At 36.9% G+C, this 21,290-nt stretch overlaps 1 long non-coding RNA gene across 8 annotated transcripts in view; it reads right to left on the minus strand.

Moving 5' to 3' along the window:
* Positions 1–2,040: 2,040 nt before the first annotated feature.
* Positions 2,041–21,290, minus strand: part of LOC107757265 (uncharacterized) — a 36,271-nt gene continuing 17,021 nt past the window's right edge. For 2 of the 8 annotated variants that reach the window (XR_001641913.1, XR_001641911.1), the window contains exons 3-7: positions 19,578–19,650; positions 19,395–19,469; positions 4,263–4,367; positions 2,890–2,926; positions 2,041–2,258 (exon numbers count right to left, since the gene is read on the minus strand). This is a non-coding gene — a long non-coding RNA (uncharacterized LOC107757265). Of the gene's footprint in view, positions 2,259–2,889; positions 2,927–4,262; positions 4,368–4,451; positions 4,594–5,262; positions 5,405–7,778; positions 7,791–8,638; positions 8,732–19,394; positions 19,470–19,577; positions 19,651–21,290 lie in introns of those variants that run through there. The other 6 variants (XR_001641916.1, XR_001641918.1, XR_001641915.1 and 3 more) reach the window with 6 other exon arrangements.

The raw sequence follows: 21,290 nt of genomic DNA on the forward strand, positions 1-21,290 counted from the left end.
ATACCAGCTCGACTCTAGAGGACAAAAAAATCGGAATGTGATTCAGACTTGAACTTTTAACATGAAGGCAAATTGAGACTCGCTTTTATCGTTCTTTAGCACGCTAAGAAACTGGGAATAGTACCACCACGACTCATAATGATATGTTTGGAGAACTTCGCATTACATTTACGCATGGGAATTCCTAGGACCAGCGAAAATCATATTTTTTTTAAGAGGAAATCTTGAGATTTTTAATGTGTGATTTTGAAGGAATAATTCACCCAAAGATTACATTTCTGTCATTGTTTACCTCGTTTCAAACCTGTGGAATTTTTCAGTTGAATTTTTGAATCATCTTTGTGCAGCTCTTTTCTTTAGAATGAAAAAACAAACTGACTCTTAAGTTATAAAAAAAAATGAAAAAAAAGTATGTATGAAAAAGTATGTTGAAAGACAACACAATGGCTACATTAAAATAATTTATTTAAAAAAAAAAAAAACTTACATTTTGAGAATAAAGCTGTAATTTTGAAATTGGACTTTTACTATAATAGACTTCAATATTAAAGTAGTCATACTTTGAGAATAAAAGTCAAAATTACAAGAATAAAGTCATATTAAAGTAGTAATAATAATGAATAAATCAAAAATTGAGAATGTCATACCTTGAAGTCATAACTTTTACAATACTTTTATGACAAAGTTAAACATTAAAGTGATAGTTCACCCACAATAAAAACACACCCCCCAAAAAAATTGTGATCATTTACTCACCCTCATGCCGTACCAAAGTTAAAACTGTATGAGTTTCTTTCTTCAGCTGAATACAGACTATATTTAGAAAATTGTAGCTATTGACTTTCACAGTATATATATATATATATATATATATTTTTTTTTTTTCATACTGTACAAAACATACAGGTATAGGCTCCTACAATATTACTTTACTTTATTAATCAACCCATTTTAATGTAACTATTAACTACATAAATATACTGTTACATCCTTTACTTTAAGACATTGTGCACCAATAATTACATTTAGTCATTGCTTAAATGTAAGATGCTAAATAAGCTAAAGTTAAAGCACCTATTTATTACGCATAATTCATAGAAGTGCTTAAATGCAGTTGAATGTACTTTACTGCTTATATTTTTTTTTTTTTCATACTGTACCAAACATACAGGTTTGGAGCGACGTGAGGGTGAGTAAATGTTGACAAAATGTTCATTTTTGAGTGAACTTCAAGATCTTCAAGCCCCTTTAAGATCAAATTAATGTAGTAATACTTTGAGAAATTATGATATTAATGTCTAAGCATAATGACATTAAAATAGCAATAGTTTGAAAATAGTCAACATTTTGAAAAAAAGTTGTAGTAAATAATAAAATAAGAAATAAAATAGTTAATTATTAAAATAGAAAAAATATATAGTTAATGAAAAAAAAATATTTTAGAAATATAATTACGAGAATAAAGTCATAGCATATTTTGGAAAAAATATAAATAAAATAACAAGAATAAAGTCATAGCTTTATAAGATTAAAGTCTATGTGTGTCTAAATATGTAAGGGATAATGTAGCAACATCCAGCCGGTTGTTATTGCAGAATAACCCCCGACAGGGTGACAGCGAATAATGACAATATCAGCCTATTCCTCAAACAAAGCTATCATATGGCTTATAATAAAAGAGCTGCATGAAGATTCTTTTATATATGCACTTCATGTACCACAGAGGAAAGAGAGTGATACAGGTTGGTTCAGAACGACAAGGTGGTGAAAAAATAATTACAGATTTTCCATTCAGTGAATCATTCCTTTAAATCCTTAAAGTTGTCAAAAAATATATAAGGCAGAGTACTGGAGAGCGGATACTCTAACTTAATGTCTTGTTTGAAAAAGACACCCTCACTGAAAATGAGTCCCATCAAAGTTCTCCCATGGCCTTAAAACAAGATCTAGGTCCAATTACGGTACTTTAGAGTGAGGAAATTATGGAAAAATTGGACTAACACTGATATCAGTTATATGGCTATTTTAATGAATTCTGCCATGTTGAGGGTACAATAATTGTATTCAGAACTATCATAGCCAACACTAAATTAGTCAGTTTTGCTGATTTAAATGTTATGGTCAAAGTCTTTGGGGTCTAAATTGGTCTCAGAGGATCTTTCACAGACAATGATTGCGCTTGGCTTTTGTCATGTATCAATACAGTGATGAGATTTCTTCAGCCCGGCACAATGCACACCACTCTTGGGATGGGCCGGCTGAAAGAAAAAATATATCCTTTACCAGATAAAATTACTTTTTCCTCCTGAAAGTCAGAAAAATGATCGGAACAATGCACTATTCATGGCATCGGACAGCAGGAGGTGTGAAAAACAAGGTAGAATAAGGTTCCCTTTTATATCCTTTTTCTCATCCCCATACACCCCGCTGCTGACCAGTGCAAAAAAAAAATTTCCAGGTATCCTAATGTTTAAAAAAAATAACACTATTATTGGCCGCTATTGAATCCAATTGCAAGCAATGCAGGTTGTAACAGATAAGGACCTGATGGAATCTGTCTTTGCACTATCTGAGCCAAAGTGGTCTCCGTATGAGTCAAATGGAACGGCGACGCATTGACAATTCAAATTGGACAGCAGCTTTGCAGTCAATTCACCCTGCAATCTACATGGATCCCCCCGCCGGCAGGCCCGGACGAGATTGCATTTTATACACAAAGGCCTTCACTTTGGAAGACCCTTCATATTCACTCACAATTGTATAAAGTCCCCTGGTTTGCAAGTGTGCTAAAGAATTCACTTCAAAGTTTCTTACAAATGACAACGAAATGGAAATTAGCTTAATTATTAAAGGAACTCCGAAATTTAAAATCTGTCATTATTTACTCACCTGCATAGCATTTCAAACTCGTCTGGTGTTATTTAATCTGTGGAACACAAAAGAAAACATTTTGATGAATTTTCAGTCAGCTATTTTTCAATGACAGTTCATACTGGAAAAAAAAAACATAAAAAAGGTCTATACAAGATATGTGTGTGTGTGTGTATGTATAAACTAATAAAATTGACAAAAGCACATAACAAAATCACTGAAATTTTAAAATGAAAATGAAAACTGAAAATATAAAAACAAAAGCTAATTCAAAATAATAAATAAATACTACATAAATAATACTGAAATAGCACTGGACCAAATGTCTTTGAGGTCATGGTGTCTGTTCAGGGTGGTACATAATTCAAAATGTTTGTATAACTACCGGTTGACTATCGGTAGTTGAAGGTCAACCAAACAGCCCAATTCAGGCATTTTGGGGCTGTCTATTACCTTTATTTACTGAGCTGTTTTGTTAGCTCTGTATAGCCTAAAAAGTAGCTTAAGGTATAAGATGGACACTGGGAAAAGAAAGAGTGAATTGAACAATACGCTATGTACCAGGCATGCCCTTAACATATGCAATTTGTTTTTCTGCACTTGCTGAAGGGATAACGCCAATCTCTGACCCCACTGCAAACTTAAGCAGGCCCCCCGATGCCCGGCCTTCATGAATCTTTTAGGCAGAGGGAGTCTGGAGTTCAAAGTTTCTGTGAACTCAAGAAATAATAAGCTGCCTGATTAGCGTTGCTAAAAATACCAGCATGGCCAAAAGGAGCCAGGTGGTAGGACGGGCCTCCTGCATATTTGCATGTTCAGAGGCCGATCTGATACACAGAGACACGCACAGGGACTTGGAATTTATTCATAAGGAAAGTTATTTCAGAGCAGTGTTATTTTAGTATCATTGACATTTTCATTTTTGTTAAAGTTTTAATTGTTGTGTTTTTGTCATTTTTATTTTTGTCTATATGTATAGAGTTTTTAAAAATATTTTTTAATATTTTATTCCAGTTTTAGTTTGTTATTTTAGTACATCAAATTAAACTAAATGAAAATGAGAAATGCTGTATATATATATATATATATATATATTATTTCAGTTAGTTTATAAGTAACTTTAAGTTTTAGTTAACTATAATAACCCTGTTTCAGTGTTGAGCAATTTATGTTTTGATGAAACATATATCTTTGAATTGTCCATAATAATGCCTGAAACACATAATAAATTAATAATAAAAAAAAAAATTTAGATTTCAAGTTGTTGACTTAAAGAGTTATATTTTTGGAGTTTATTTTCCTGTGTTGATGATGTATTTCCATTTGAATAGATAATCTGTTTTTTTTTTGTTTTTTTTATATCCACGTAACTGCCATGATTTACTACTTACTAGTCAGTTGTATGCGGCGTAAGGGGGCGGGACATTCTCCTTCAAGAGAGCATCTGATTGGACAAAAATCTGTGTAGCGCAAGATGTCATCACTGCTACATTTTCCTGAAAGAGAAAAACATTTTAAATTTTATATCCAGTAAACGTGAATTTAGTCAACGTTTAGGAGTAGACCAGCACATAGATGACCTCAAAGCTACCGAAAACACCTCTCATTTTGATATCATGTTGGCTTTAAATTGGTCTTTTACAACATGGCAATGCTGTTTGTGGTCAGGGTAACAAGAAGAGGACAGATTCTTCATTTGTTCATATCGAAAAGACTTTAGTGGTAGAAAATCTGGAATTGCTATGATGAAAGTCATTTGTTTTCCTGCTCCAGAGATCTGCCACTTGCGCAGACGGCATCAGCCGAGATATTGCGTTAAACTCTCTGTGCCATACACGTTTTCTCCTCTCCTTATCCTTCTCTCTCTCCTCCTGTTTTATATTTAACTTCAACCTGTCAATTAAAGAGTGAGAGTGCAAAGAGGAAATAAGAGAGACAGGGAGAGAGAGACAGCAAGAAGCACAGAACTAATTAGGCAACTGTGTAATTTGAATTAGCTGTTTTGATAATTAAACTAATTAGTTCCCCTGTGTTTCCGCTACGTGCTACTGACAGTTTTTTTCTTTTTACAACACAGTTTCAGAGCTCCACTCCGTCAGTTAATTAGTCACTTTTGCACCAGAAATCTTTATTGATAGCCTTAATTTGCAGTTGAAATGAGAAATCTGCAGTCAATAATTCGGATAATTGCCCGCCGTTTGATTGTGGAGAACAAAAGTGGCAGGCCTTTGAGTTTGAAGCTGTTGGAAATCCCTCGGGTCATTTCCTGGATGCTTAGCTCTCCGTCCAATCTACATATCAGCAAATAACACCGCCGTCCACAACATCTCGACCCTGCTAACAAGACAGGAATCCTGCCAAATGAGGAACGCTTTGACCCGCCCCACCTACATTTCCCATCATGCTCTCCTCTTCTCGTCTGCCTCAGCCCTCCTCCCACCCAGTGTCCTACGTTCGCGGTAATTGAGGAAGGAGGGTGGGGGGAGAGAGACAGAAAGTTGCAGCTTTGGTTTGTAGCTAATTAGTGTCCTTGGAATTAAATGAGCAGCTCTTTGTGCACCTCCAGCTCCTGCGGCCCATGTTTGTGAATTGAATAATTGATTCCCCTCCACTAATCAGAGAGCGACATAATGAGCCAGTTTAATTAAATGGGGATCTAACCTGGCGAACACTGGGAAAATATTTGCTCGTTTACAGCTAATCAGGAATAACAGAGCGAGATGGTTCGGGGGGTGGGGGCTGGAAACCAAAAAGAATGTGTCTGATTGTGCGCTTCGAAGAGGGGAATCTTTAAGCGGTGCACGTTGCTGAAGGAATATATGAGAAAATGCAATGCTAGGTTTGACGTGTCTCAACGTTGGGGCCTAAAGTGAGAAAAACTCAGCTCTTTGACTTCTCTTCTGGTATTTTTGGTGGGCCCTGGGCCATAGGATGATGGTAGCAGATTGACCTTTCCTTATCAGAGGCGAAACACGCTGACATGCCCCTCATGGGCAGCACCCCAGGATGAGGTCGAGATAGCCGAGGTACCCCTGAGCATTTACCTCTGTGCCTCTTCTCACCTCCTTGATGTGCCACTAGAGGCACCACTTACCCTCAAAGGCTTGTGGATCCTACAGACCTTTAAGTTCACTAAGATAAAATAATGGTGGCTCAAAGGTGTCTATGGCCAGCCACCAACTGGGTGATGGAGATGGATACAATTTGTAAAAAAAAAAAAAAAAGTTGAGTTTAAGAGTCTGGGTTTTAGCCTGGCACAGTCTGAAGGATTAAAAAGTGTGTTGCAGGATGTTACACTTTACAATAGGGTTCAATTAGCTAAAATTAGTAAATGAAAATTCATTTTTGAAAATGTTTTAAAATTAATTCTTGAAAATATTTTTTTAAGCATTTATCGATTTAGGTTACATTATACATACAATATTGTTCATTCATGTTTGCTTGTTTTTATTTTTAAATATTATTATTTTTAATTAACACTTGCTGTAAAAGTATTCTTTATTGTTAGTTCACGATACCTAATGCACTAATGTTAACAAATTGAAACTTATTGTAAATATGGTCAAATTGGCAATGGTAAAAAATGGCCACGGAAGTGTTTTGTAAGCCTGAGGAAGGAACAGTAGACTGACTAAAATGTTGCCAAGATTTTTGTGATGATGCAACTTGACTAGTGTGAGGGATTTATATTTTTCTAGTTTATACTGTTAAATGGTAGAAGAATCCAAAAAAGAATCCAAAGAAGAATCCAAAATAAACAACAAAATAAAATTATTTTATAATAAAATAATTATTTAAAAAATGAAATATTTAGTAAATTGTTATTTTATTGCTACATTTTATTGCCTGCCATCTGCTGAATTTGTAGTTTCCAAATACAACGTGCCCTAAACTTCCCGACAACCTCACATGTTGTTCATTTGGAGTTTGGCTGGATTTGTGTTGATATTAGTTTACTAAAACACATCAGCACTATAAGAGGGCCGCCGTGGGACAGAAGTGGATCACTGAAAGAATACACACTCATCTTGCCCCAGCCTCCTCGCCCTCCTCAACCCCCCAATGAAAAATGAAATACTGCATTGAAATTCCACACCAGAGGAAGGATAGAGAGAAGCTAAAGCTTTGAAGCTCCAGCCTATCAGTCTTTTTTGTGTTTTTGTGTGTGTGTATGAAAGAGAGCGAGCGAGCGGATGAGTAAGAGAGTTCCATGTTCTAGTGCTTTCTCTCCTTCTCTTTCTTTTTCTCTATCCCATTCCTCTGTCTCTCTCTGTCCCTTTCTACCTCTCCCACCACTCGATTCCACAGGCATCAGCACTATAAGAGGGCCGCCGTGGGACAGAAGTGGATCACTGAAAGAATACACACTCATCTTGCCCCAGCCTCCTCGCCCTCCTCAACCCCCCAATGAAAAATGAAATACTGCATTGAAATTCCACACCAGAGGAAGGATAGAGAGAAGCTAAAGCTTTGAAGCTCCAGCCTATCAGTCTTTTTTGTGTTTTTGTGTGTGTGTATGAAAGAGAGAGAGCGAGAGGATGAGTGAGAGAGTTCCACGTTCTAGTGCTCTCTCTCCTTCTCTTTCTTTTTCTCCATTCCATTCCTCTGTCTCTCTCTGTCCCTCTCTACCTCTCCCACCACTCGATTCCACAGGCCCCTTTTCTTTTCCACCTCTGTCATTCCCAAGAGCCTGCACAAATCAGAAACACAGATTTGAAAAAAGTTGGGTTTGTGGACTTTAGAAAGGAGAAGGAAAACATCCCTTTGCTTTTGAACTTGCCAAGCAGCAAAACCACACCTTGGCCATATCTCGGTTGTGTCTGATGAAGAGAACAACAAAGGGTGGAAGAAGAATTAAGAAAGAAAAGGTAAACAAACAACATACAACACTGGTCAACGTAGACAACCTGCTTTCCTTTAAACGCTATATGAAACACCTGAAGTTTACAACATCACTCCCTAGGGAAGAATTGCATTTCTTCTTGTTTTCACTTTATTTTATCCTTTTTAAACTTGTTCCCTAAATCCAGGATTGTCATTTATTCGATCCAGAATAAGCTAATGTTATTTATTTTAATTATTAGCTATCAATTATCATCATTTACTCACCCGCATGTCATTCCAAACCCCTATGTCTTTCTGCACAGTATTTCTATTATAAAACACAGAGTCATTTTGATTCATTGTACTTGTTGCTCTCTTCCACATCAGGGGGAACTCCTCTTAAAATATGTAAGCGAGCATAATTTTGGCATTTAAAAACATTAATACTGTGTGAGAAATATATTAAGGTTGATATTATCAAGAAAATATGTCTCTAGAATTAAATAGTAGGTTTTTAAATATTTTATAATTTTTGTATTTTACATTCAAAATAAAAAAGCCGACGCCAAAGCCATAGCTAGTTGGTAAACTTTTATCTGGAAAATATTTACTTTATATTATGTATTTTATTAATACTTCAAGCCAACACAATGTTGACAGCCCTAGATAAAATATATTTTTGAAAAAGCTGACTTTTCTGTGGACCTCACATGACTGGTTCATGGTCCATACGACTTGTTCACTATATTCCCAGTCGACAGACAATAATTTAGTGTGAAAAGGATTAATTTGGTCATAGAATAAACTAAAAATAGTCCAACAGTATGTGTACAGAAAGTAATTAAGCACATAGAATTGACAACCATATTCACATGCAACCTGAACCTGGCTGATGATGACCTTCAAATGCTTTGAGAAATATCATCTCTCATTCTAACGTTACCACAGGGGATATATCTCGAAGTTCTGGTCCACGTGAGAGCCAAATCCACCATCTATCCTCCATCTTTACTAGAGAGAGGCGTGTGTACGAGATGAGACACTGTGGTTGAATATCAGACAGACAGAGGAGGATAACGAGCCTCATCCTTGCCGTTCATTAGCGCCGAGAACTCCCTAGCCTCGAGGGACGGGATAATTCCCACGGTAACCATTGCACATTCTTAACAAGCAACTATGCTGAACTTGCTCTGAGTGAGTGCTGCAGCTAGTCCACCTGATTTGGTGGGTCCAGCCCACAAGTGTGTGCTTGGTTACATGAGAATGATTAGCAGGGTCTTATGGGACACTTTGATCCCCCGCTGACACCCCTTGCTCATGTTTGCAAACAAACACAGAGCCTCTTTACAGAAAGCAAGGTATTTAGCAGCCATTGAGAGTTAGTTGTGTAACACTTTTAATATGGTGTCTGACTAGCATTAGCAGTTCCAATTCATCCCAAAGGGTTCAAGTCTGGGTTTTATGTAGTTCAGGGCAAGTTCTTTCACTCAAGACTCCATTTCAATTTCTTTAGGACCTGAATGTTTGTCTAGGGAGTTGTATGCTTGATTTTATGCACCTTTTAGCAATTAGCAAGAGGTGTCCATGTAGTTTTGGTCATGTAGTGCAGCTAATTTCTTCGCTGTCACCTTATTGTGCGATTTTGTGCTTTTGAAAGAAAACACTATGATTATTTAGCCTCAGGAGTGTGTATTTTCTGGGTGAAGGCCTTGAAGAGAAGCATTAACATTCGTTTGCCACTTTGAGGGGGCAGCCATTACTAATCGCTAAGAAATTTCCTTACTACCTGAGGGCCTGTCAGGTTGTAAATGAAAAGGAATTAAGAAGAAATCCATACGTTTCTACACCCAACCCCCTTCCCTTGAGTTCGCTCTCCCAGCTTGTGCACACTAGATGGGAGTCTATCATTAGCAGACCAAATTAAACATTAGCTCTTCGGCTGCCGGTAGTTTGGGCTAATTGCTAATCAGCAGTAAAAGTTGCCTGGCACGGAATATTGCTTACCATAAGCTAAAGGTAATTAGCTGCTTGAGACAAGCTAGGCCAACTTGTCTGTTGTTGTCCACAGTCCGTTCCTAATTACTGCCGGAGGGCAATGACAGTCATTCAATGGAGATTAAGACTGAGGCGAAAAAATGGAAATGCACCATAATGCAGGAATGAGCTAGAAATGCTTCTGTCTGCTTTTCTTTAATTTCCCCACTCTTGCTCTGTTTCCCTTCTGCACTCTGTTTATTACCAAGAGGGATGGATTCTCGCATGGCAAATCGACAGCAAGGAAGCTTGTTGACAGCCAAAGAGTCAGTTGAAAAGCTCCATCTTGAACTGAACTTAGATCATCAAAAGATTCCTTGAGCTTTGGGTAATTGGCACGACACTTACAGATATACACAGTTATATAGGGCACATATAGCATACTGCACATAATTAGATTTTTGCTGAATCTTTTCATTTGACAAAAATGTTTTAAATATCATTGAGAAAGTATTTCTCAATTTAGGGAGTAGCTAATTAAAACATAGGTATCCTTTGTGAATCTTAAGTGAAGCAATTTGTTAACATGATTCATTTACGCAATTCATTGACCTAATAAAAGATTCACCAATTGAATAAAGAATTATTTAAATAATTTAAGTTTCTGTGACTTTTTTTTAAGTGAGCTGTTTGTAATTTTGCTAGCTTTATTAGCTGTATTTATTGTACAAAACTTTAATTCAATGCTGTCGACCCAACCCAAATTTCAGATCCTTAAAGGTTATAAAATCTATATAAATTTAGGTCATTTATATATAATATTGGGTAATGACACATTCGGTTTTATGCATATATGCCAGACACTGTTAAAAGGGGGCACATATACAGTAGTGCACATAATTTCCTTTTTTCTTAATCTTTTCATTTAAAGGGGTCATATGATGCGATTTCAATTTTTCCTTTCTCTTTGGGGTGTTTTACAAGCTTTTGGTGCATAAAGAAGATCTTCCTAAAACGGCTCGTTCTAATACGCCCCCACATATCTACATCACGATGTGGGAAGATTTGCATAACGCCGCCCAAATGTTCAAGTTGCCACAAGCCCGCCCGCCGCCGCTCATTCAAACCGGCCTGCGCTCACTCTAGCCCGCCGTGTGTGATGCTGTTTCTCGTTGTGAAAGCGAAACTACTTTGTTTGGCCTTCCACATATGACCCCTTTAATAAAAAACTTCACATATCAATATTTCATATTTTATTTATTATTTATATTTCATACTATTAATTCCTTTAAGATTTTTTTTTGTCAATTTTAAGGATTAAAACAAAAGTAGCAACACTACTAATCTAACTGTATTTTGTCATGTTTATTCCTTTAAAATGTAAATAAATCTAACACACTTTCCTATTTTGAGGTCTGATTCATTTTAATGAATCAGTTTGTTCAAATGATTTAGGTAAACCGATTTACTGATCAAATAAAAGATTCACCAATCCTATAAGCAATTCCTCTAATAATTTAAGTCTTTGCGTCATCTTAAATAAATTTTTAGTGAAATGCTGCAGTTTATAATTTTCAGAATTGTATTTTTTGTTTTATTAGCTGTATTTATTGTAAAAAAAAAAAAAAAATTCAGATCCTGACAGTTAAAAAGCTTAAATTTAGCTATTTTTTTTGTTAGCAGCTTGTAGCATAGCTAATTTTTGTTTTAAAGTGTAGCCCAGCTAGTTGATTAGCTTGTAGCTTAGCAAGCAGCAGTTTCAAATAAATTTTTTAGCCAATAACCTAAACATCTTTCCTAAAAGATACATACTTTTATAAGAAATTGCATATTTATGCTAGTTATGTACTGTATTAGCACTACAGATCATCCCAGATGTTCGCAGATGAAAGTGGTGCTTTTTCCCCAATGTGTTCCCATCAAGTGCCACATCATCCTGTTCCTGATTGTCTCAGTGTCAGCCAACCCGGCTCAGCTGATGTCCCACAGGTCTCCGACTGCAGGATAAAATCTGAGTCTACAGCTATCATAATTAATAATCACCCACCCACAGGCTTCTCAGCCTAACCTTCAAAATCCAATCCAGCTCCTCTTCTGATCCCCGGATTGATAGATGTGCATGTTTCCGCACGCGCACACTGTAAATATGTATGTACTTATAAACTCAAACAACATTCTTCCCTTTCATCTGCAGGTACGCCGTACGGGGAGGAAAAGACACGTGTACAGATACACACTCGCGCACTTTTATCTAATGTCAGATATCAAAATGTCAAACCATCGGTCGGGGGCAAGGGGGGCGGAGCGGGTAGTCGTGGATGTCTTACACCCCCTGGTCGAATCCCAGTGCAGTCCGATCAATACATCGTTATAGATCTTAATCACGTGAAGCGTATAATCGCCTAAAACCTATCAATTATAGAGAGTGAGATAGCTGAGCTGCCAAATCCTGGCCTGCAGCCTCCTTCCTCCTTGGATTAGGATCTGAGATTGGGTCAGGATCATAGGAGCCGCGCCCTGCCCGGCCAGATAGCACATTAATGACCACTCCAGGGGCAGCTGTCTCTCAGGCTGCAGTCTGGCAAAATAAATAATAAATCATTTAGGCTGGAGCTGACATAATTACCAACTAAGAAGCTCAGTACAGGCCAGCGAGGCCAGTAACAATGGCAGAGGAGAGAGTGATAGGACGAGCGCTCTGCGCTGATTAGCTCCTTTCGGCACACATAAAGCTCTGCTTCTATCTTTACAACAACCATCTACCTTTGCTGCCTTAGTGAAGTTTACACACAAGATCATGGAGTGCTGGTGCTGCACTTTTGGATGTCTGCATCATTAGTGGCACCAAACAGAATTCGAAAATAATGATTGTTATTCAACAGGTTTCACATTCGGTAATGGTGGGAAACTGTGAAATGACTGACGTGGAGGGTCACACGGCAACAGCAACATGGTGGATGTAGTATATACAGTTGTATTCATACAACACGTATACTCATAAAATATGCTTTATTAGCAGTCGAAAGGCAGAACTCTCTGACAGTATGTGATTTCGGATTCGACTACAGTATAAAAGATGGATCACTTGGAAAAAATGTATGCAAGAAATTGGTATGTAAAATTTTCAGTAAAAAAATACTTTTTGACAGAGACGTTGTGTGTTGTTTTCGTATTATATACCAGAAGCTAAACCTAAAGAAGCCTCAAACTGTCCTTGAGATGTCTTTCTTTACTCACTCAAGTAAATATAAACTTATTTGAATGCTTGTTGTCTACATAGAAAATGGGACAATTTTCGAGATGGCTGCCAAATGAACTGATTTGCATTAAAGGGACCTCCAGTGTTTACTGGAAATTAACATGGAAATTAACCATTTTAATTAAATATTGAATAAAGAATTTTTCTACACATTATTTAGGATTAAATTACAGCTTTAAGCCAGGATTAAATGAAAGGAAGAAGCTTGAGTTTTAAAACTGTTAAAAACATTTTTTTTTTAATTAAATAAAATATAATTGAAATATTAGATGAAAAACTTACCTTGACAACTAACTGAAATACTTTTAAGTTGAACTAGTAAAATGGTAAAACTAAAATGTAAAACTATTTAAAAATATTTGTATAAAACAAAAACTAATAAAAATATAATGAACTGAAAAAAGTAATGACTAAAAAATGTAAACTGAAAAATATAAAAATAAAAGCTTATAATTATAGTATATAACAATTATAATAGTATATAAATAAAAACTACACTGGTTCGGCTACGTTTCATTTTAGCAGTGACACAAATGGCCACTTTTAAGTAGAAATAATAATACAAATATTTTTTTTAAAATCACTTTTTTTAACATGCCTGTAATTATTTAAAAGTTAATGCCAACTTACCTTGAGGTCAGGGGCGTAAATTTAGTCTAACAGTAGGGGGGACAATAAACATAAAATTTCTCAAGAGCAATTTTTGAAGGGGACACATAATACAGCTAAAATTGTACTTGTAAGGATATGTATACACAGAGGAATGGCTTACTACTGTTAGCATAGCAGGGAGACCATGCCAAATTAGACAACTTCAAGCTGTTGTGGTCGCGCCGCGACAGCACTCGTGTCCGTTGTAGACATTACTATCCGTCACAGTGTTGTCAAGTGCACGGTTTTCCTGCGGAATTGGGCTACTTTATCACTGTTGCTGAGGGTTGGTTTTCATGTCCGCGGGTTGGAGCGACTCCAATAACGTGTATTTTAGCCCCTGGAACGCAATTTTTACCGGTGGACCCCCTCGAAACGCGGATAGTTTGGGATAGTTTTGAGTAGCAATTGGGTGGGTTTTGTTATGAAAACCTGGCAACCCTTTCCCTCAAGCAGGTAACATTGCGGACTCATCGAAAAATACATTGGCATCATCTCTATTAAAGAGAAAATAATCACTTCATCCAATGTTTAAGTGAATAAAATAGCCTTGACAGCCTTACTTACTGGAGTTCCACAACTACTGGCTTTGTTTTCTCTTACCGAACTTGTGTGTGTAGGTGATGTAAAAGAGGAAAGCAGGCATTTGGACCAAAGCACTGTGAGGCAAGGGAGGGGGAGACTCAAAATGTTTCTAAACTTAAAACGCATTTTTGCCCCTTTTGTGTTGTTTTACTACTTACACAATTATTTAAAGTATAAAACATTGTTATTTACAATGCACAGCGTGGTTTTTTAATCATATTTTTAGGGGGGACAACCCTCAGATAGGGGGGTCCTGTCCCTCCCGACCTCCCCGGGATTTCCGCCTATGCTTGAGGTAAATACACCATCCAGGGAATGTTGCACAGTAGGTGTGAAAGTGGTATTGACCCAGCCCCCCTCTTTCCTGCTGGCAAGCAATTGTCATTCCCTCCCACCGAAACACCTTGCCTGCAGTGGCGATGCAATTAAAGGGACGGAGAACTCATTTCAGATGCCTGTCTCTTATGCTCGAATTGCCAATCAGGAAGGGCGATTTTTGAGGTAACTGCGGAAATCTGCCAACTCACCTCATTCATTTGTTCTGCATTCAAAGAAAGACTTATATAGAGAAGAGGGAGGGCCGAAACAAATATGTTGTCTACATGTTCTAATTTATCTCACCTTACACACCTTTTCTGTCCCGAGAAGCTTCTTCACTTCCCAGTACAAATTTAAATTCAGAAAAATTCCTAAGCGGATTTTCTCAATTTAGCCACACTTTTAATCTTTGGCAAAAATGAGTGATGACTTCTTTCAATAAAATAAAAAATAAAAAACCCTGACAGGCTTACAGCGCACACCGGCGGATTAGTTTCCCGTGGAGATGAGGTTTTCCTTTGTGCTGCCGTGTGTCTGTTTGATGGGGGTTTAACAGGAAGCGTTCATGCTGAAATTGGATGCAGACAGGGATAGTGGTGCGATGGCCGGGTTTTGATATGGACCCCACACAGTAACTCTGGTCTAACATAACCCTCATCTTCCTCTCCCTGAGGCCTGCCTTAACACCTATGAAGACTACTATAAAGCCTAGATATACAGAGCAACAAACTGGAATGTTATTTAAACGCATATATACCTAGATCTAAAGGAAAATGCACTTTTCTCTGTTCATGCCAATTGAAAGTGGTTTCCGGAGGAAATATATCGTTCTCGCTTTTAGATATATTGGATTCCTGACATGTTGCTGTTCTGCCAAGGATGCTGACGAGAGATGAAAATACCGTGCATAATGCCGGACTCTTGTAAAGCAAGATGATTATGACATCCCTTTGCGTAGAAACAGGCCGTTCTCTGCAGCGAAGCAAGGTTAACAGGTTGTTTACTAGCTAAATCAGTTCAGGGTCTTGGAAAAGGCTTCATGACAGTGCAATACAGAAAATGAAGCGCTTTCTTCCAATTTGGGCGGTCTTAGACAGGAAGCATCATTTGAAAAGTATTAGGATCAACACAAGGCCCTTCATGGGCACGTGATTGGGCGACTGCTGTCCTGGTGTGGCCCGCCCTCCTGTCCTGGCCAGGGTTCACGACAGATGGGCAAAGGCAGGCCTAAGCTCAGACTGTCTGAGACACTCACCAGGGCAGGATGGGTATCCTGTCCTATCAGACTCATTCTCTCAATCCTGCAAATAGGCATTTGTTTGTTGATTTGGCTGCTTTGATGCCCATTATGCACCCTGTGCTGACAGACATAGAACACTGGCTTTCCCCTGATTTGCACGATGTTGTGTAAACGGACCTGAAATCATGATGATATTTCTTATTTAAAGTGATGTATACTGTTTCATTAAAATGCTCCTGACAGTTATTTAGGGTTAAGTAAGGAATAATGTACATTCAGACGGTTATTACAGAAAAATAAATCCCTTTGATTTATCAGCCAATTTGGAGATTTTATAAAATAACAGTACTGGACGATATTGGATATTTAATTGTGCATGCTCAATTCTGACTATTTTTACATTTAGATCACTCTGGCCACCATCTAACACTCACTTAAAAATATTTATTGAAAATGCTAATAATAACACTGTTAAATGTGATCATTAGTCAATTTAAAAATGATTACCATTGTACATTATAATATTGAGATGCCTTTAGTTTATATATATTTAATATATTTAGAGTGCAAGGTGCGTGTGTGTGTGTGTGTGTGTGTACAGTGAGTAGAAAGATTTACCCCCCTTTAAAATAATAATTTTGTTGCTTTGCAGCCTGAAATGAAGATGGACAGTTTTTGTTTTATCCTGCTGTATTTACTCAGTGCAACTTATAACATCCAAGTGAAAGATACACCAACATGTCAGAAAAATAAAATAATAATAAAAAACAGAATCACTGAGTTGGGAAAAGGATCACCCCCTTGTGTCAGTGTTTTGTTGAACCACCTTTTGATTTAATTGCAGCCTTTAGTCTGTTGGGATTAGTCTATACTAACTTTGCACATCTAGACTTTGCAATATTTGCCCACTCTTCTTTGCAGAACTGATCAAGTTCAGTTAAATTTGATGGTGATTTATGGTCATTGTCATGTTGGAAAGTAAACCTTCTTCCCATTGACAACTTTCTGGCAGAGGGCAGCAGATTTTCCTCAAGAATTTGACAGTATTTTGCCCCATCCATATCGATTGGTGTTGAGGCCAAATAATTCAGTTTTAGTCTCATCTGCCTCAGAATGTTCAAGGTGTTTTGGCAGAGCTCAGTCGTGACTGCATGTGGCCTTTCTTGAGGAGTGGCTTTTTTCTTGTAACCCTCCCATACAAGCCACATTTGTGGAGAATTTGTGATATTGTTGTCACATGCACACAATGACCACTCTTTGTCATAAATTCCTGTAACTGCTTCAGAGTTGCTGTAGGCCTATTGGTAGCCTCTCTGACCAGTTTCCTCTTGGCTCTTTCATCCAGTTTGTGTGACGTCCTGATGCAGGGAGGGTCTGTGTTGTATCAAATACCTTCCACTTCTTAATAATAGACGTTACAGTGCTTCTAGGCATTGATAAGGCCTTTGAATTTTTTTTGTATCCATCTCCTGACTTGTGCCTGTCCACTACTTTATCCCGAAGATCTTTTGACAGTGCCTTACCACCCATAGTTGATTGTTTGCTTCAGTTGCACTACCAAGGACTGAAACGCTCCACGAAAGCTCTTTTCATGCTGAGCTAATCAAAATGACAACAGCTGATCACAGTTGAAAGTCAAAAGGCTTTGTGTGCCATTGAAAAGGTGATTAGCTACACCTTATGGAGTTTTTTTTAGGAGGGGGGTGATCCTTTTTCCAACGTTGTGATTCTGTTTTTTTATTTTATTTTTTTCCTGACATGTAGGTGTTATATCTTTCACTTGGATGTTACAAGCTGCAGTGAGTAAATACAGCTGGATAAAACAAAAACTTCGTCGTCCTTCATTTCATGCTGCAAAGCAACAAAATGTGATTATTTTAAAGGGGGGTGATTCTTTTCTATACCCACTGTAGCACTGAGCTGGATAAAACAAAAACTGTGTCTGTCTTCATTTCAGGCTGCAAAGCAACAAAATGTGATTATTTTAAAGGGGGGTGATTCTTTTCAATACCCATTGTACATATGAAGTTTATATTTTTGTTTCTATACTGTTCTATACTATACTTATATATTTTATGTTTAATATATTTAGACAAATAATTTAAAATAGTAATAAAAATAATATAAATAGTTATTGGATATTCTTTTTACATTTTTTTTTTGATCAGTGCATACGTCTATCTATACATACACCTTTTTAATTATAAAAAATAATAATAAAAAATAATTAACAGATAATTGGTATCAAAGAGATTATTTTTTTGTTTTTATATTGGTGCATCCCTAAAACCCATTCATTTTTATTAATAATTCTATTTTATTAATTAATAAAATTATTGATTTTATTAAAAAATTTAATTTGATTTTATTATACGAGAAGACGGAGAGCTTGAAGTGATACAAGCACCTGACAGCAACTAAATAAATAAATAAATCTGATTCAAGTATTCCAGAAAATCATGTAATAAGCAAAATTTAATCTGACCATAGGCATTTTTATAGGGCAAAAATATCATAACACAGAACAACTATCACTTTAAATTCATAATATTTCCTTATGTCTCATATTGCATTTTCTGCATTGCAACCAACAATAACTTTATCCAAAATAATCTGATCTGGATGCGTCCTTTGATGTGCACTTGTATTTAAATGGTGCAAGTGCTGAGTTAGGTCTGAGATAAACCTGCTGATGGTTATTTAGCAGATGTCAAATAAAAAGTGCTTTTAACACATTAGCATTTCATAAGGCAGACGTTTTAATCATCCTATACGTGATTTATAAGGAAAGGTAGCCAGAAGATGGTTTACTGTGGAGATCCGATGAAACACTGGCACTCTTTGAGATTGTTCTTTGGAGATTTGGTCACTAGCGAATCAAAATTAGTTGAAAAGAGTCAAAATGTTCTGGTTTAAAATACAGTTCCGTCATATCGTTGGTCCCGGGTTGAGCAGGTGTATGGGGGTCTTCACGAATTCAGCGGGTGGGTACGTGCCGAGCGTAAACTAATTAGAGTCATGTCGCACTCATGAGGTCCGTAGCACTTCAAAAAGAATTATTCAGGCCTTCCCTTTATTTGATTACGGACGGTCCCCTGACTTTCCCTTGCCAGCGACCACAATGCATTTCACCAATTAGCTGGTGCACCTGGCCACAATTGATATGTTGTCAGAGAACCACGCTTGGTGCAGAATGCTTAATAGTTGCATCTCAATCCCCGAATTATTCACTAAAGCATTTAAATATTTGATTCCTGTACCCTGTAGCTGTGTATTGGACATTTTTTTATTCCAATCTCTATAAAAACACAGATGTTTAATATAAATATTTTAGGTAATCAACTCTTCTCTTCCCCACTTTCTCTCCCTCTATATATCCTTTCCTCATTTACTATTTGAAGCAACTATTAGTGTTTTAACACCACAGGAAAGCGGCTTCATTGAAATGCAGTGCAAACTGCACAGAAAAGGCAAAGTTAACTAATGGGCTCAAATTTTCAAACGAATGCAAGATTAAAGTCAATTGAATCTCCCATTGGGTTTTGACTGAAACCCTTTGAAAAGGAGCCCCGTAGTGGTTTTCAGAAATGAAAAATAGGACTTGTTCTAAAATATTAATAACATTTTATACCCTCATTATGGCAAAGCAATTACATTTATTCAGAAACTTACTTTCAATTCTATCTTGAGGTGATTCAAACGCAGGTAATGCCACCATCAGCCTTGTGAACAGTCTTCTATGCTGTTCTCCAAATGTACTGAACAGACACATCAGAGAAAGGGATATAATTTAATATAGGCCAAATTCAAATTTGATCTGAGCATTGTAAGTGAGAGCTCTAATACTCCATGTACCGGCGGCCTGTCATGAATCTCCAAGTGCGAACGCCAAATCTAGGTACGAGATGATTCCTTTCTTCACAGTCGTCTGGAGGGGAATCAGAATTAGAGATCTGAGGTGCAATAAAACAGTTGAATAGCGCATAAACCTTTCGGGAGAGCATAACTAAGTTCTGTATGAGTGTTTTATATCAGTCTTTGTGCACTAGACATCTCCCATCAACTAGTCTGGCCTAGTTTTCCATAACAGATGCCATTAATTAAATATATTACACAATGTGCACCCTCATAGATATAAATGAAGCATGCAATACAAAAACAATTTAGAGAGGAGATTAGGTGGAAAAGTTACATTTGTTCTCCATTGACTCCTCTCGCTCCAAACCCCCAAGTTCCTCCCTGGCTCTTCAGAGGGTTTTTAGCATATCTCAAATCACACACCACAATCCGACAAAAAGCAGCACACTTCCTGGAGCTCACACGCATTCAGACGAAAGTGACAGGGAGGAAGATTTGAAACTCCTCTCCCGTTCTCACTAGCGCACGCTCTGCCCGTAATGGGGTAGAAGTCATTAAAAACATCACTGCAGGCCTAATTAAGACGGGACATCTGGTCTCTCCTCAGAGAACGGATTGCAGCCGAGTACAAATAACTCCTCCATGACAAGTTGAGAGGTGTCATACATCTCAGTGATCGTCAATCAACAGGGGACTTAGGCAACTCTTTCATCGTTAACGAGCGAATGCTTTGTTTTCCCGTTATAAGAGAAAACATTTTGACAAATTTCAAAAGGGGGGTTGGAAGCAGGGTGTCTTCTGTCATTTTTTAATTCCCCTTTTATGTTGCTGCCAATTAGTTGGTGTAAACTTTAAGTTGTCTTTGACAATGATGACTTCCGCATAGCAAATGCCTGTACAATGGCAGATCTGCCACTGGTTGGTCTGCAAGTGACAATACGAGGGAAAATGAAGATGGAATATCTGCGCTTTACTAAAAGTTGACACTTTCAGTGAGATCTGACTAACCGCAACGACCTTGAGCTTTTGTTAAAAAACGAAAAAGTTCGTTTCCAAACAGGTTTCCTAAACACACCCCTTGTCTTCTATTGTTTGCATTTAAATATATAAACATTGAATTGCATGCATTTATTTGTGAAAAATAGCATTTTTATTTGAATAGTATTTAAAACAGCATAAAAAGGGAATATTGTAAAATATTACCAATTTAAATATATTTTAAAATGTGATTTTTTTCCCCAATGATGAAGCTGAATTATCAGCAGCCATTCTCCAGTATTTAGTGTCACATGATCTTTCAGAAATCATTCTAATATGTACTAATATTTTATACATCTAATATTTTATTTTAATATATTTTAAAATGTGATTTTTTTTCCCGCATGATGAAGCTGAATTATCAGCAGCCATTCTCCAGTATTTAGTGTCACATGATCATTCAGAAATCATTCTAATATGCTGACTTGATTATCAAGAAACACTTTTTATTATCAGCGTTGAAAGCGGTTGTGCTGCTTAAACTTTTTGTGGAAACCGTGATGTTTTTTATTCTTTTAATTATATTGGATTAAAAGATAGTTCAAAAGAACAGCAGTTACTTGAAATATAAATCTTTTGTAACATTATAAATGTCTTTACTGTCACTTTCGATCAATTACCTTGCTAAATAAAAGTATTAATTTCTTTAAAAAAAAAATTTAAAAAAAACTT

The sequence above is a fragment of the Sinocyclocheilus rhinocerous genome, unplaced genomic scaffold, assembly GCF_001515625.1.
Source record: "Sinocyclocheilus rhinocerous isolate Xijiao unplaced genomic scaffold, SAMN03320098_v1.1 scaffold1164, whole genome shotgun sequence".
In the NCBI taxonomy this organism is placed as follows: Eukaryota; Metazoa; Chordata; class Actinopteri; order Cypriniformes; family Cyprinidae; genus Sinocyclocheilus; species Sinocyclocheilus rhinocerous.